The sequence below is a fragment of the Mizuhopecten yessoensis genome, unplaced genomic scaffold, assembly GCF_002113885.1.
Source record: "Mizuhopecten yessoensis strain PY_sf001 unplaced genomic scaffold, ASM211388v2 scaffold10811, whole genome shotgun sequence".
NCBI lineage: Eukaryota > Metazoa > Mollusca > Bivalvia > Pectinida > Pectinidae > Mizuhopecten > Mizuhopecten yessoensis.
The window spans coordinates 91,392-105,427 of NW_018408733.1; the positions used below are offsets into that span (position 1 = coordinate 91,392).

The following is a 14,036-nucleotide window of genomic DNA, read 5'->3' on the forward strand; positions in this document are numbered from 1 at the left end:
TTACTTGTCATTTTATGTATTGATGCATTTTATGTATCGCAAACGAAACTTCTAGTTTTACAGTCTGGATATTTTTTTATCGTGGCGGTAAGGAATTTGGTTAGTTTTTGTCAGTGGCACGAGGGTCCTTAAGGTAAAATGTGACTTAAGTTGTATTTTCATGATTATTAAAACCAAAATCGATATGCATGTCCTGGGATTCAGAATGATCATGCTAGTTTTTTTAAAGAGAAAATACGAACTGAAAAATTACTACAGCTTAAATAAAAAAATTATGAAAATGTTTACTTCATATGTAGATTATATAATTATTCTAATGAGGCTGGTTCTGAAAGCGTATTACGCAACTAACTGGTCTGTGTCGACATAGTATTAAAATCTGCGTGATGGCTAGTTCACGGCTATTCAGAATGTATTAAAACGTTACCATGACAACAACGCTTGAGACTTATTAAAACACAAAGAGGCTTCAGATAAGGGGTGATAAATATCCGGATTTTACTGAGATCAGATTGTCACGTGGAATCTTTGGGAGTCAAGTACATGCAAGCTATTTCTTTTGATTTTCTTTTAACTTTCGCGAAAGGCAACATTACGGATTTTGTCGCACGCGAGAGTGTTCCGCTTATTTACATAGTAAGGGGGAGTAGAGCGTAATGGCATGGCAAATATTGTATGATCCAACACGTACTTACAGGGGGAGGAAGGTAGCAGACGCATTGCTTACAAGAATTAGAGAGAAGTATTAACAATAGCCAGAAAAATGAGATTAACACTACCAGGGAGGGAATTGTATTAATAAACAGTCATAATAATACCAAAATAAGCAAAGGAAGGAAATATCGAAACCTACAATAAAGTGTATGGGTATATTTGAACAGCCGTCATGAGAACAACACTAACGATGTGCTGGTAGAACAGTATTTATCTTTTTTTTCCGGGTCTAAATTTATTCTGACATTTAAGGTCATATATATGGAGTGCCGTAGTAACGTGTCCAACATCAATAGGGAGGAAATTGTAACAGCTGTAATGAGTGACAACATCACTTAACAGGGAGGGAATTATAACAGCTGTAAATGACGATGCTGACACTATCGGAGAGGAATTGTAATCACATGTCATTATATTGTGTGGTTAGATGTCCTCGCCTTAACAATAAATACCTTGTCCGTCGCTTAAATTGTCTGACAAACTGTTTCTGTCCTTGCGGTTGTCTGTTCCTGTCATGGCTGTCACTATAAATGTCATTCCGCCCCAAGGAGTTCAAGACGAGGACAGTACATTAAAGAGGTGTTGACAACGTTAATCGTAAGTAAACTGGACCCTGTGTCTTATACCCTGAAGCCACCTTATACTGACATCTTTTTCGAGTATGGTTTTGGCGTTATAAAAAGGTTTGGCGATACGTCACGAGAAATATGATGATACATGTTCATATTGTAAATGTGTATAATAAAAAATTCTTTGGAATATCCAGAATTGACCAATTTGTGTATTGATATTTGCGTATTCTTTCTCTGTATGTTGTTTCTATGTTTGGTTGTGCTTTTCCGGTTTCCGGAATAAAAGATGCAAGAAGATTCCGTTTGAACTTCTCCCGTATTCCACCCTTTCACATTGAATACACTCTACAGACGCTCTATGTCGGCGGTAATGAAACGAAGAACATTATTTTGAGGCTTTACCAAAATCTGACATTTTTTCAACCTTTAGAGAGTTTCTCGCCCATAGATATCTGCAATGTCAACGTATGTACAACGTATGTATGTATATTGTAAAAGGTTCAACGTCCTATCAACAGCCAAGGTCATTTAAGGACGCTCCCCCGTGTGTGTTGTGTATGCGTGCAATGTTACTAGTTTTGTTTGTTTTTTCCAACCTTTTTTTATCATTTCTATACTTACTGTTTACCATATCTTGTGATACCATGCTTCTATGCTTTTACTTCCTTTCATTTTTTGATAACGGCTCTTATTTACGCATTGTATGACTTATTCAATGCTTGTCAAATCATCTTTTAATTTATGCTATATTAGCGTATATTCGGTCAATTTTTAACTCATGCCATATTGGCATTAATGAATATACTGGACCATTGTTTCTTAGTTTGTGAGCATGTGGCATGAATCTTGTGTGCAGCATCACTTTTAATTTAGATTTGTATATATACTTTGTTCTGTGCGTGCCCAGTTTTTAATTACTGCATGCTGTGATTTAATTAATTTTTCTTGTCCGTGTGTGTATAAACCTTGCTATATTCCTGTTTGTTTTCTGCATGTTGTCTTATATATCCTGTTTTTATACCTTTGTTTGTCGTAATAATAGCTAATGTTCCCATTACAACATATTCCGTCTTTGCGTATTGCAGAGTTATCTTCTCTTGAGAACAGCTATTGATTATTACGTAATTGGTTTGTGAGAGGAACGTCATCAATTTTAAAGAAAACAAAGCAATTTTCTCGAACAAACGAATGTCGTAATAATCAATACCTGTTCTCAAGAGAAGATAACTCTGCAATACGCAAAGACGGAATACGACTCTAAATAACAATTCTTGTATCTTGTATCTTGTATCGTGTATCTTGTATCTGGTATCTCTTGTAACCTAAATGAATACTCAACGAGATAGTGCAGCATGCATGCATTTATTGTCCTGTCTTTTTAAATTGTCAGTCAAAATTATCGTCTTTTTTGTTTGTGCAACATTGATTGGACAGAAGTTTTTCCTTTATTTTAACTATCGGTGTACCTTCCGTTCACATTTTTGTAAAACAGTTGAAGAAAACAAAAGCCTCGCTCAATAACATGGTTCCACGAGGTGAGAACAAATCTCAGACTGGATATAGGGGGCAGGAAGGTATTTGTAAAGATTGTAATAAAAAGCGGCAGACATGTTCCATTTGTCATAGTCAAAGCGCTTCTAAGCTATTAAATGTCACTCGCTGAAACGCTGAGTCGACAAAGACCCATTTTACTGTGATTATGCAGCGCCCCGTACATATTTCTTTATAGGTTAAACAACCTGATTGATGAGATTTTTACTCGGAGACCTTTAAAAAGATTTTTGAAAAAGAATTTGTGCTATTGTGGTCGCTATAGACGCAATCACACTTTTTCATCTTCAATTTCGAAACCAGCCTACGTATCCACTTGATAGCACTAAGATCCTGACCTACAGCGGCCTAAAATTGCTTAAATTGTTTACTATGGTCATCAAAGTTTCGGTTGCCGAAACGGGTGAGATTTGTGTTGTCGAGAGGTTCATATAGAGCACAACCAGTGAAGTGTGTCCGTCTTTGCGTATTGCAGAGTTATCTTCTCTTGTGAGCAGGTATTGATTGTTACGTCATTGGTTTTTGTGATAAAATTACGTCGTTTTCTCTCAGAAAATGATGACGTTACTCTCACAAACAAATGACATTACAATCAATACCTGCTCTCAAGAGCAGATAATTCTGCAATACACAAAGACACTTACGTCACCGTACTGATCACCGAGACGTCACACATAAACACTTTTCTGGTTGTGCTCTATGAACATTTAAGAATAGATTCACCCGTTTACCCCTAGGTAACGTTAGTAGACTCTACCATACATTGATCTGGATGAGTCCATTATGGTCTACAGTGGTGAAAGGATAAACGTCCCCGTTGGAAGCTTTTGAAACTAATAATGACCGTAACAACGAAATTATGTCAAATATGTACATGAGCCTTCATAATATCCACGGTAATTTTTTTAATGTTTTTTGCGATTATGAAAATGGGATGTTTTCAGACAATCTACATAATGATGCATGTTGTACAGCAATCAAATAATCGTCACAAAGGAATTAAATAATAACAAATATAAATTCTTACTCAAATCGGCACACAACATATTTGAAGGCCTTGGTACAGATGTGGTCGGTTGGCGCAGTGGATAGCGCACTCGCCTTTCATCAACATGGCCCGGGTTCTATTCCCCAATCGGACCCAAAAAAACTGTGTCATCTGTCCGACCTCGTGGGGTTTCTCTGGATACACTGGTTCCCTTCCCCCTCCCCCATTCGAGTGAACAAGAGTGATTAATATAAGTTGTTAGAACTTGTTTCAGAATTGCAATAGAATAAATAAAATTTGATTTTGAAATACAGAATGCGGCCATCGGGTCATGCACAGTATTATAAGTCGATATTCACTCGTGCAAATCTCGATTAAAGTATTATTAAGTATTATGTAGGGAAAAGTACGTAAATCTTAGCACTTAGCTTAATCGTCACATATTTCATTTTTATGGTGCCCTAGAATTTTGTTCATTACACACATTTGGTTAGAGTGTTTACGTATATGTGTATTTCAGTACACGTGCTCTTTATATAGGCCAAGGAATCTAAATTATGATAATCTTTTTGATTACGCCTGGAATCTAGACCAACAATGGTTTAGAAATATCGGAAAGGATAGTTAGTTCACTCTTCCGGTAATTATTTGTATAAGATGACCTAGAAATGGTCTACATTTCAGAATTTTTAGTCCTTCAATTCATCAAACATTTAAATATCTTCTTGTATGAATTTTTAAGATCTTATCATATTTTGAGTCTAATGTAAAATATCCCTTCATACAAAATCTTTTGTTATGCCTGAAGGGCAAACATCATATATATCGCACTTCAGTAATCCGGGTCCATTGTCTCCGTTATACGGTCAATATACTAGTATCGACCTGAAAATCACGGACCGGGACGTATTTTTACGTTACTATTAACCGTTTATTCTGCTCGGTTGGCTGTCTAAGCCGAAAACCGATTTAAATTCCGATCAAAATGTGGGTTGTTCAATAGCCTGCTTCACACTTACAACTGAATGAACGCTCCTCAGAATTGACAGAACGAATTCGGGTTGAAATAATTGTGGTTTGGATAGGAGACAACTATGGAATGTGTAGGCATTGAATGGTATGCGTTGACTGGTTTGCATTGATTGGTATGTGTTGACGGGAAGGTGCGTAGCTCTGTGTAAAACTATAAAAGGGCAGCTCAAGATATAATGCATTAATTTTAATCGAATGATGGTTTGGCATAACAATAACATACAATGAACTTGGGTATGAATGAACGGATAATTGAACATGTAAAGGCATGGTGAATACAATTGGTGCCGGCGACTGGATACCCGTATCAGAACTTTCAATCTAGTAGGCGTAGGAATGGACTTTGTTATAAACAATTAGACATGCAACGAATCTGTATGAATAATAAGAAGAGAATGCAGACAGGTAGTAAATGACATACGAAAACGATTTTGTACAACCGTTTTATTTGCTTTATACTGCAGTTTACCGTTCCCGATTCAAACACGCATGTGTGAGTTTGCGACCAATGACTGAGTACCAAATCAGTCTTTTCCGTGGGAAAAGTGTCATTTCGAAAACGCATATTCTAAATAGATATTGCACAACAGTTATACTGGAAATACGGGGAAAGAGAAGATAACGCCTACACAATGCATATATGTAAGACAATGGAGAACATTGTTTCTAAAGTCGTAGTATGTGTGTGAGAGAGAAGGAGGGTTGGGTTTCAACCGGGAACCGTCGGCGAGAAAATAAGTAAAGTATCGACGGTCCCGAATGGGTTGCGTACACTGTGTGATTAGGTTGGGGTGTGCGTTGGGATTGGACTGGGTTGTTGAAGAGAAGAATAAAGTGAGACGAAAACGGTCTTGGAGCTCTGCTTACGAAATGTATCCTCAAGCCCCCCTCCCAAACTCCAATGATCAATGTAAACACGTATCAGGTTAGGGCGGACATTCTGTGAAATACAAATTGTAGTGACACCTGTCATGGCAGTTCTGATGGTTTTCGTTGTTACTGTTGAATGAAACAAGGAAGAACGAGTACTTTAACAATGTAATGTTAATTGGGAGATCTTGTATTGTTCGTTTTTAATTCTATCAATTCATTAATACGTCAAAGTTTAACACTGGTTTAACAACATGTCGGCCTTATTACTTCCCTTTTCAGTCCTGGTCGTACAACATGTTCTGGTAAGTTTACATTGTAGGATAAATATTTCAAACTCCATGAAAAAATCACGTGACATTTTATGATATAAGATATTATTACTGTGTAATCAAAATTACAGCTGAAAACGAAAGCCGGTTGGTTTAAGTGTATATTATTAAAATTCATTGATTTATCAATGTTTGCTGCTGTTAATATGTGGACAATCTCGATATACCAGAGCTATGGCATCTTAATTACGTTCAAACGTAAGTGAGCGTTGCCCCAGAAATTTCGAAGATGTATTTGGGAGAGCGCTGTGTTTTATCTACTTGATGCGAGCAATATCCGAATGCTGAAACGTAGCTCAATATATAAGGGGAGTACCAGGGTTAAACACTTGACCATATACATTTTCATCGAATAGTAATCTCTCTGTGTCCATGTGGGCTCGGAGACAATGGAATTGTCCATATTTATCTTGTGTGAGGCGACTAACGTGTGACACCATCCTCAGAATATTACGGCTGCGCTCTCGATACACAGCAGAGAGGATATGTGTAGCAAGTACGGATACCTTGGATTTCGAGAATGGAAGGATCCCTGCAAAATGTTTCCCTTTTCAATGGTTTCACGGCCCATCAGCACAACAATGTAATTTAAGGCAATTATAAGATGAAATAGCGATATAGTCGGCGAGCAATTGAATTTCAACGGAAGAAAAGAAAGCGAAAGGATAGAAGAGAAAAGTTGTATAATAGTCTAGGGGCCTGTGGCAATAGTTTCGTTGGATCTATCCTTGCACCAGACGCCACAATGGGTTGGGAAATTCCAGGAGTGACGGAAAAGAGTCCTGATGCATCTGATGTATTGAGTCAAATTAAAATTATCTATTTTACAACCATTATGAAACCTGTTTTATAAATTTATATTAATCACAATTGTTCGCGTAAATGCGGGGATCTTAATGAGGTAGGAAATTGAAACCGGAATACCCGGAGATAGGCCTGCATGGGGTTGGGCAGGTGATCTGATCGGGAAATCGATTTTGTTAATTGGCCAATAAAGTGTAAAATGTATCAAACGAAAAAAAAAATGAAATACAAATAAACAATTAAAACCTATTGAATATGTGCTTCGTATTTCCTGTCTTTTGGAGTTAAATTTGGATAAAGACCAACATTTACGAAACTAAGGAAGTAATGTATAAATATTAACTGCATATGAGTTTTCAGGAAAAATTTCATGTGTTCGTGGCAATGCATGACAAGACACGAGTTTAATATTAGGACGTGTTTATTCGTGTAAGACGTTGCACACGATTACCGTTGACAAACGTCTTTGAAATCCAATTATTCGTGTGTACTTTAAAAAAATTAAAAGGCAACTTAAAATAAAATATCAAAAGCGTAAAAATTTCTAACGGTTCGAAAAAGTCTTTGATGTATTTCAAGGGAATCAAGGGGTCGCTAACCCTTTGCATGAAGCATAAGTGGGGGATAGCCGGCAACCGGATTAGTTTCTTACGGAAGAAGAATCCTAATTCCAGTTTAAAATATTTCAAGAAACAATACGATTTATATCTGTATCCCAGGTAATATTGATAACGCATAAAGAGGGAATCCTAATAAAAATTCCGAGCAGTATTTTAAAAAAATCAGATTTGAGATTTTTTTTAAGGTTATATTATGAGGAAAAGTTGACAAATCATTTTGAAAATGGTTCCCTTCTCAAATATTTGTTAAGGCAAACGTCAAATACGTATCAATGGCGAGTACCTGTAATTATTCACAGTTATTTCGTCTTAACTGACAGGTGTGTATTCATCTATCCTTGTATTGTTAATGTCCCACTTCTTTGTATACCTGTACAAAATGATATTATTTAAATAAATACTCGTCGTTTCTTTTGTGCGAAGTCGTGTCAGCGTGGTCTCAGAACCGTTATTGAAATATTCCATTCATAAAAATATTCAAGAGGAATGTTAGCGGGTAAATAGGTCACTCCCGAATTAATGTAGGTAGAATAAACTGGGTTAGGAATAGTGGTTTACACGGGGGAACCATAGATTTATTTTCTTTCGATTTTTTTTTTTAAAGAAGACATACGATGAAAAGACGATACGATTCGTTTTATACTGATGACAGACATTATGCTATTTTGAAAAATATTTCCTTCAGATTCGGGAAAAGAATAGTCCAGTTGTATCGTCGTATGACAACTAACTTGGGGTCTCGTGCAGAATCTAGACCGCCTTCTTTTATCGCGATCCAAAAGGTTGAACCATTTGAACCAGATTTGTTCATTTATGCAATAAGGTTAGTCCTAGTTATCTGATGCTGCTTTTAGGCGAGCCTTGACAAAGTCTTGCAAGGCCTGCATGAACATTTTCAGGTCCGCCAGGGTTTATACCCGAAAATGTTTCATTTAAAAACAGACAAACCGGTTGTTCCGCATAAACGAATATGTCACCGTGTCGTCTGCTTTGGGGGACGTTGAAGAAGTCAAAATGTTTCTGCTGCCTCCCATTACAACACTTAATTAGGATATACATCTTCCTCTGTCTTCCTTAGCACCCGTCTTCATGTGACCATATATTTGACGAGGTCTTTACACCACAAATATATAGAGCCAAACTCTTTCTATAGACCCTGTATTAATGAATTTAATAAATATCACTATCTAGCGACGAAAACCCAGGGAACAAAGGTTCCCGACATGTCTTGTTGTCGTTTCAACCTTCATGGCGGAATGAGTTGGACGGGGAACATATTTACAGAACCACAGGGACGCGTGCATTTGTTACAGAAGGTATATCTGGACCCTATTCTGGTGTAAAGATAGAAATATCAGACGTGTAACGGTGTAGATCAACACATGGTAAACATGCCACCGACACTACCATCAATGACAGAGGCATACACATATTTACATAAGTAACAAGCGTCCTTCCGACCGTTTATACGTCTATACATCATGGTAGGTTCAAACATACCCATGCGAATCTGTTACATTAGGTATGTCAAGCGGGAACCGTCGGTACTTTCCGTAAACGAGAAAATACTTTCTTGTTTACGGAAAATGCCGACGGTTCCCGATTAACATAGGCCTACCTAATGTAACAGATTCGCGGGTCCCTGTGTAGGGAACCGGTACATTAGATTAAGGAAACGAGACTGTCTGTGACTCATTACGGATGAGTGGGACAGTGGTCAGGGGTCCCTTTGTCAAACGGGAACACAATGTGCCACTGTTAGAGAGGTTTTTCAATACGTCCCTGTCAGAAACGGGTTTCCACCTCCTCGTGCACTGTAATTACGTGTGTATCGTACGGGGAGCGCTTTGTACGTCTCTGATACACAATACGATTCATTTCGAGAAATAAAATGCTGTAATTGTACCTAATCAGGTTCGGGCTACTTTCCCAGACGACTTGGTGTTTATAATCAACGTCTACCTACTGGAATAATGGGGTGTTTAACTGTTAGGGGTATCCTTCCTGGTAGTTTCAAATAGTTTTCATATGAATACACTGATTACATAATGAACATTATGTGTTTGTATTTGATGAAAAAAATACAAAAAAATGCTATCTTTTGATGATTAAAGGAATAAGGAAAAGTTTGAATTTCTCAGAACTTATCAATCAATGATTGTTTGATAACTTACGTATACCGTATCAACATTTTCCTGTTTGACCACGCCCATCTATATAATTTCTACAGTTATATCCTACTCCAATTAACCTTTCTTAGAAAGGACATTATAAGGTAGCATACACCCTTAATTCAGCATTTCAATATATTTTACGAAATCTCACAGAATGTTTTGTGCCTTCACACTGGAAATACTGCGTATTGTAAACTTTGTACATGTATCATTATTAAACTTTTGACGGAGGGCGAAAAATTATATTATAGCGAATATCTCCCAGTAGACTCATTATAGGTGGTTAAACTGTCATGTTTCCGTTAATGACAGTGACTACCCAAGTTAGTGTAGGTATACAGGCAAAACGTCATTTTACAAAACATTTTACAAAGGTTGGAGACAGAGAAACAGCGTTTCAAATTTTACCAGTGCTTGTTTCAGTAAAGTTAGCGAAAAGTGTTCAGCTGCATTGTATAGGCACTAAGAGCTTTACAAGAAAATATAGGGGTTTTTTTTGTCCTAAAATACTACTACTTGGATTTACATGCCCGAGTATTCATATTTAGTCAGTTTTAATGACAGTATACGAGATTTATCTTGTCAATGTGATAAAGGTGCTTGTCCACGTGTACTAGTGCTGGCTGTGGGGATATGTCTGAAAATTAAATCAAAACACATTTTTTTGTTTTGCGTCAAAAATCTGAAATGCTTAGTTTCATGGTTTTATTGCATAGAAAAATATTCTGTATAATTCTTTCAGCTGTTTGTTTGAGTGGCGTTTACCGACGCTTCACGACCGATTATTTTCGGTTGTATGGGCAACGATAATTTAAATATTTACCGTTGGAATGACGCCCTGATATTAAGAAAAAAAAAAAAAAAAAGGTAAAAAAAGATTAAATGTTACCATTTTAGTGTTTTATACAAACACACATTGTCAAAAACCAACCAATCAGAATGGATATTCATCCGTTATACCGTGACACAAACCTCTACACGTGTCTTTGCATACATAATATTGAGTCTAAATTTCTAAATTTAAATCAAAATATCTATATATTTTTAAGGCTATTCGTGACTTAATTCACAAACTATATAGCAATAAAATGTATGACGTGTTTTAAAGAAATAGACACCCTCGTACATGTATTCTATTAATTATATTTTTAATGCTGTTTTAACAGTTGAAGAAACCGGTATTTTGATTTCGGTCGCTACACCCATTTCCCGTATTGTATAAAAACGTTGCGGTCGGCCTGTTTAAACCTGTGTGCTTTCATTCATGAAAAAGCTCCGTATAATTCGGGTAATCTTTGTAAATATCAAACAGAACTATACTATTAAATGGAAGACCCCACCTCGAAATCGGTTAAAGGGGGTTGTAGGAACGACATTATCAAACGATACTCGCCTTTCAATCAGATTCACGTCGTCGATTTTCAATTGATTAAAAACCTCCTAACAGCAACGGTAGGATTTATCAGGTTACATTAATTACGCATTACTATTCAGGTTCGGGTAGCTAGGTGGGTCGTAACGTAATAGACTCACACAGCTTGAGGTTTTTGGGATTTATTATGGCATTTTAAACTCTATTGTTGTTTAAAAAAACTTGTTTGTCTGCTCCATTAAAACGTTTGTTTGGCTTCAAAGAGGTGTGGCAAAAACGAAGATTGCCTGTTAGGATTGCAAAATTCTTATGTACACGCTGTATGGCATTATATCGGTTAGGTGTAATTGTTTGTGTTTTGTGAAAACATTTCAGAATGTATATATATATGTAAGAGGAAGGGAAGGTCAACCTTGCTTTTGTATAATAACTATTTGTATGAAAGAGAGTCTGGGTAAACATTTCAAATACGTATATTATGATACACAAGCTGTTATAAATGCAGTAAGTATATGAATGTGTGCTTCCACACCGAACAACAAGAATGATTTATTTTACAACAATTTTTTTCTTGTTGGCCAGAATATAAGTGTCCCCGAAACGTACTAAAATGTTCTTATGACCCAGTAAAATAAGTCGTTTATGGGAAAAGAACGATTAGAATAGCATTCACTCTACTTGTAAAAAAAACTGCATTAATGTGTTTTTCATGATTTAAAGTACATTTGAAATGACATAGTTGGACAATGTGTTACATATTTAAAACAAGACTTAATGCACACTAAAATTAAATAATTTTGATAACTGAATAATTTTCTGAAAACGATTTCAGCAATATGTGGGACACAGTTCCGTAAGACAGATAAAATAAGCAGTTTTATACGTCTACATTGCATATAACATATACTTACTTGGCTAGACACAGACGAAGCTAGTTAGCGACTGAGATTGCAGGTGACAGGTGTACTTAATTAGGGTTTCAGGTGAGCTACCATTTTTATGAACATCACACTTATTAATCATACACGCTCCCTGCGATAGCCGACACCTGTCACTATAGACGAACAGACGATCCTCTACTTTCGTTTTCTATACTAGTTACGTTAGCGTTTATTTGTTCGTGCTTTGATTTTTAAAATTTCATAATAATGTGCAACTATAGGATTTACCGTAACTGGTTAAATGCTTTGACTTCGTAGCATACATGCATCTTTCTCTCAACGCGTCAAAATATACATGTAGCTGCCGTTGAGGAAAAAACCTATATAATTCATATATTACTCCGAAGAATCAAAGCTATATATGACCATGCCGGTAAAAAGCAGCTTCCAGTTTATATTTACAGTATTTGGTTCGGGAAAAAAGTCTGATTGATAGTAATTAATGGATTGAAACCGTGACATTAATGAGGAGGTTAAACTGTCAATCAAATGCCACGTGTGTAAACTTGTAGTAACAGGTGTAGGAATTTAAAGTAGATACTGAAGTGATTACTATTTTCTGTTTCTCTGACATTCGACCGAGTCTTGACGGAATTAGCCGAGATGTTGCGATTACTTTTCTGGCTACAGTGTGGTACAGAAAACTTACCACTATATACGTAAACACCTGTCGATAGTCTAACGAAAGTCTTGTAAAACAATGGGACTACGAAATAACATTAAACCTACATGCACACTGTATTAATAACTATTGATAACATCGGTGTGTCCGGTCCCTGTGTCAAGTTGGTAACCATAAAAAGTAACTATAGCAACCAAAGCGTCCTTTCCGTTGCATGTCCAGGTCGTGTTTATCGGCTTCCTTTGTACGTATCTTTAGCGTAGTTAGCTAATTTACCTACCGATTTCTTGCATAATTTATCATGATAAGGATTATCAAATAAAAGTTCCTAATATGATATATGAAAAACATAACTTTTTCATTTCAAAACCACCTCAAGCAAATTTATACTTCCGAAAAGCAATTATTCAGTCTTTTTTATTAAAAAACTCAGGTAGTTACATTCCCTAATAGTCAATTGTGTGTTGATATATATCCCATAATGATCACTAAACACGTGATTACTACTGGCCATAAACAGGTGTAGTTGTCAAATTTATGATTATATTACGACATCTCTGCCAGTTATATTGCCGAGAAATATGTACCCTCTGTTCCTCACCGCCGGTTAATAGATCACGTGACACGTCATGATGACCGACAAACAGACTAACTGTCGGCTACAAATGTCCGCATGGATTTTGTCACGCCTGGTTATTAAACAAGCAATCCCTTGTTCCCAAAAATCGACTGCTCGTTAACTTATATCAATTATCATTCAAAAATGTCGATACTACAAGACCACGTGCTCCCATGCAGCCAATGGCAACGCTTCATGTTGCTTAACCTAGAGCAAGTAAACTGCATTGCTGGAACGGCTTTTTTGTTACCGATAAAGCAGAATTTCCCCCTCATATTCTTTGGCTGTTATACTTTTTTAACAACCTCAGAATTATGAACAAATAAATCCTAGGTATAAAACAGGTTAGCCAATTCTCACTTTAAACAAAGAATACGAACCTGATGTTCAGATCATTGATCCATCGTTGACTAAGCTTATTCAACCCTTTTCCATCATGAGCAAAACGCCACACAGCTAGCTCATATAACGTTGCTGAAACTTTATGAGAGAAAAAAGTTATTTTCATTGATTAAATTTTTCAAAATTAACAATTTTGCTGTTGAAATCACTTCTATTCTTGATTTTGTTTATTTCCTCATCAATTCAGATGCCAAATTCTCACACACACAAACACAATAACGATGACTTGCACATTTGGTTCCAAACATACCGGTATAGATGTTCTGCCGCAAACAATACTCCAGCCAAAACACTACATGAACTGCGGTCAAGATATAAGTAAAACGCCTTCGGACACTACTTAGCAATTACTTTGACCTGAACTGACCACTCAATATCTGTCTGATTTTGATGGATTGACATGTGACCCGTTAACTATAAACA

At 36.5% G+C, this 14,036-nt stretch overlaps 1 protein-coding gene across 3 annotated transcripts in view; it reads left to right on the top strand.

Moving 5' to 3' along the window:
- LOC110462601 (uncharacterized threonine-rich GPI-anchored glycoprotein PJ4664.02-like) overlaps positions 1-14,036 on the top strand; it is a 74,141-nt gene that overhangs the window by 32,270 nt on the left and 27,835 nt on the right. The window lies entirely within an intron of this gene.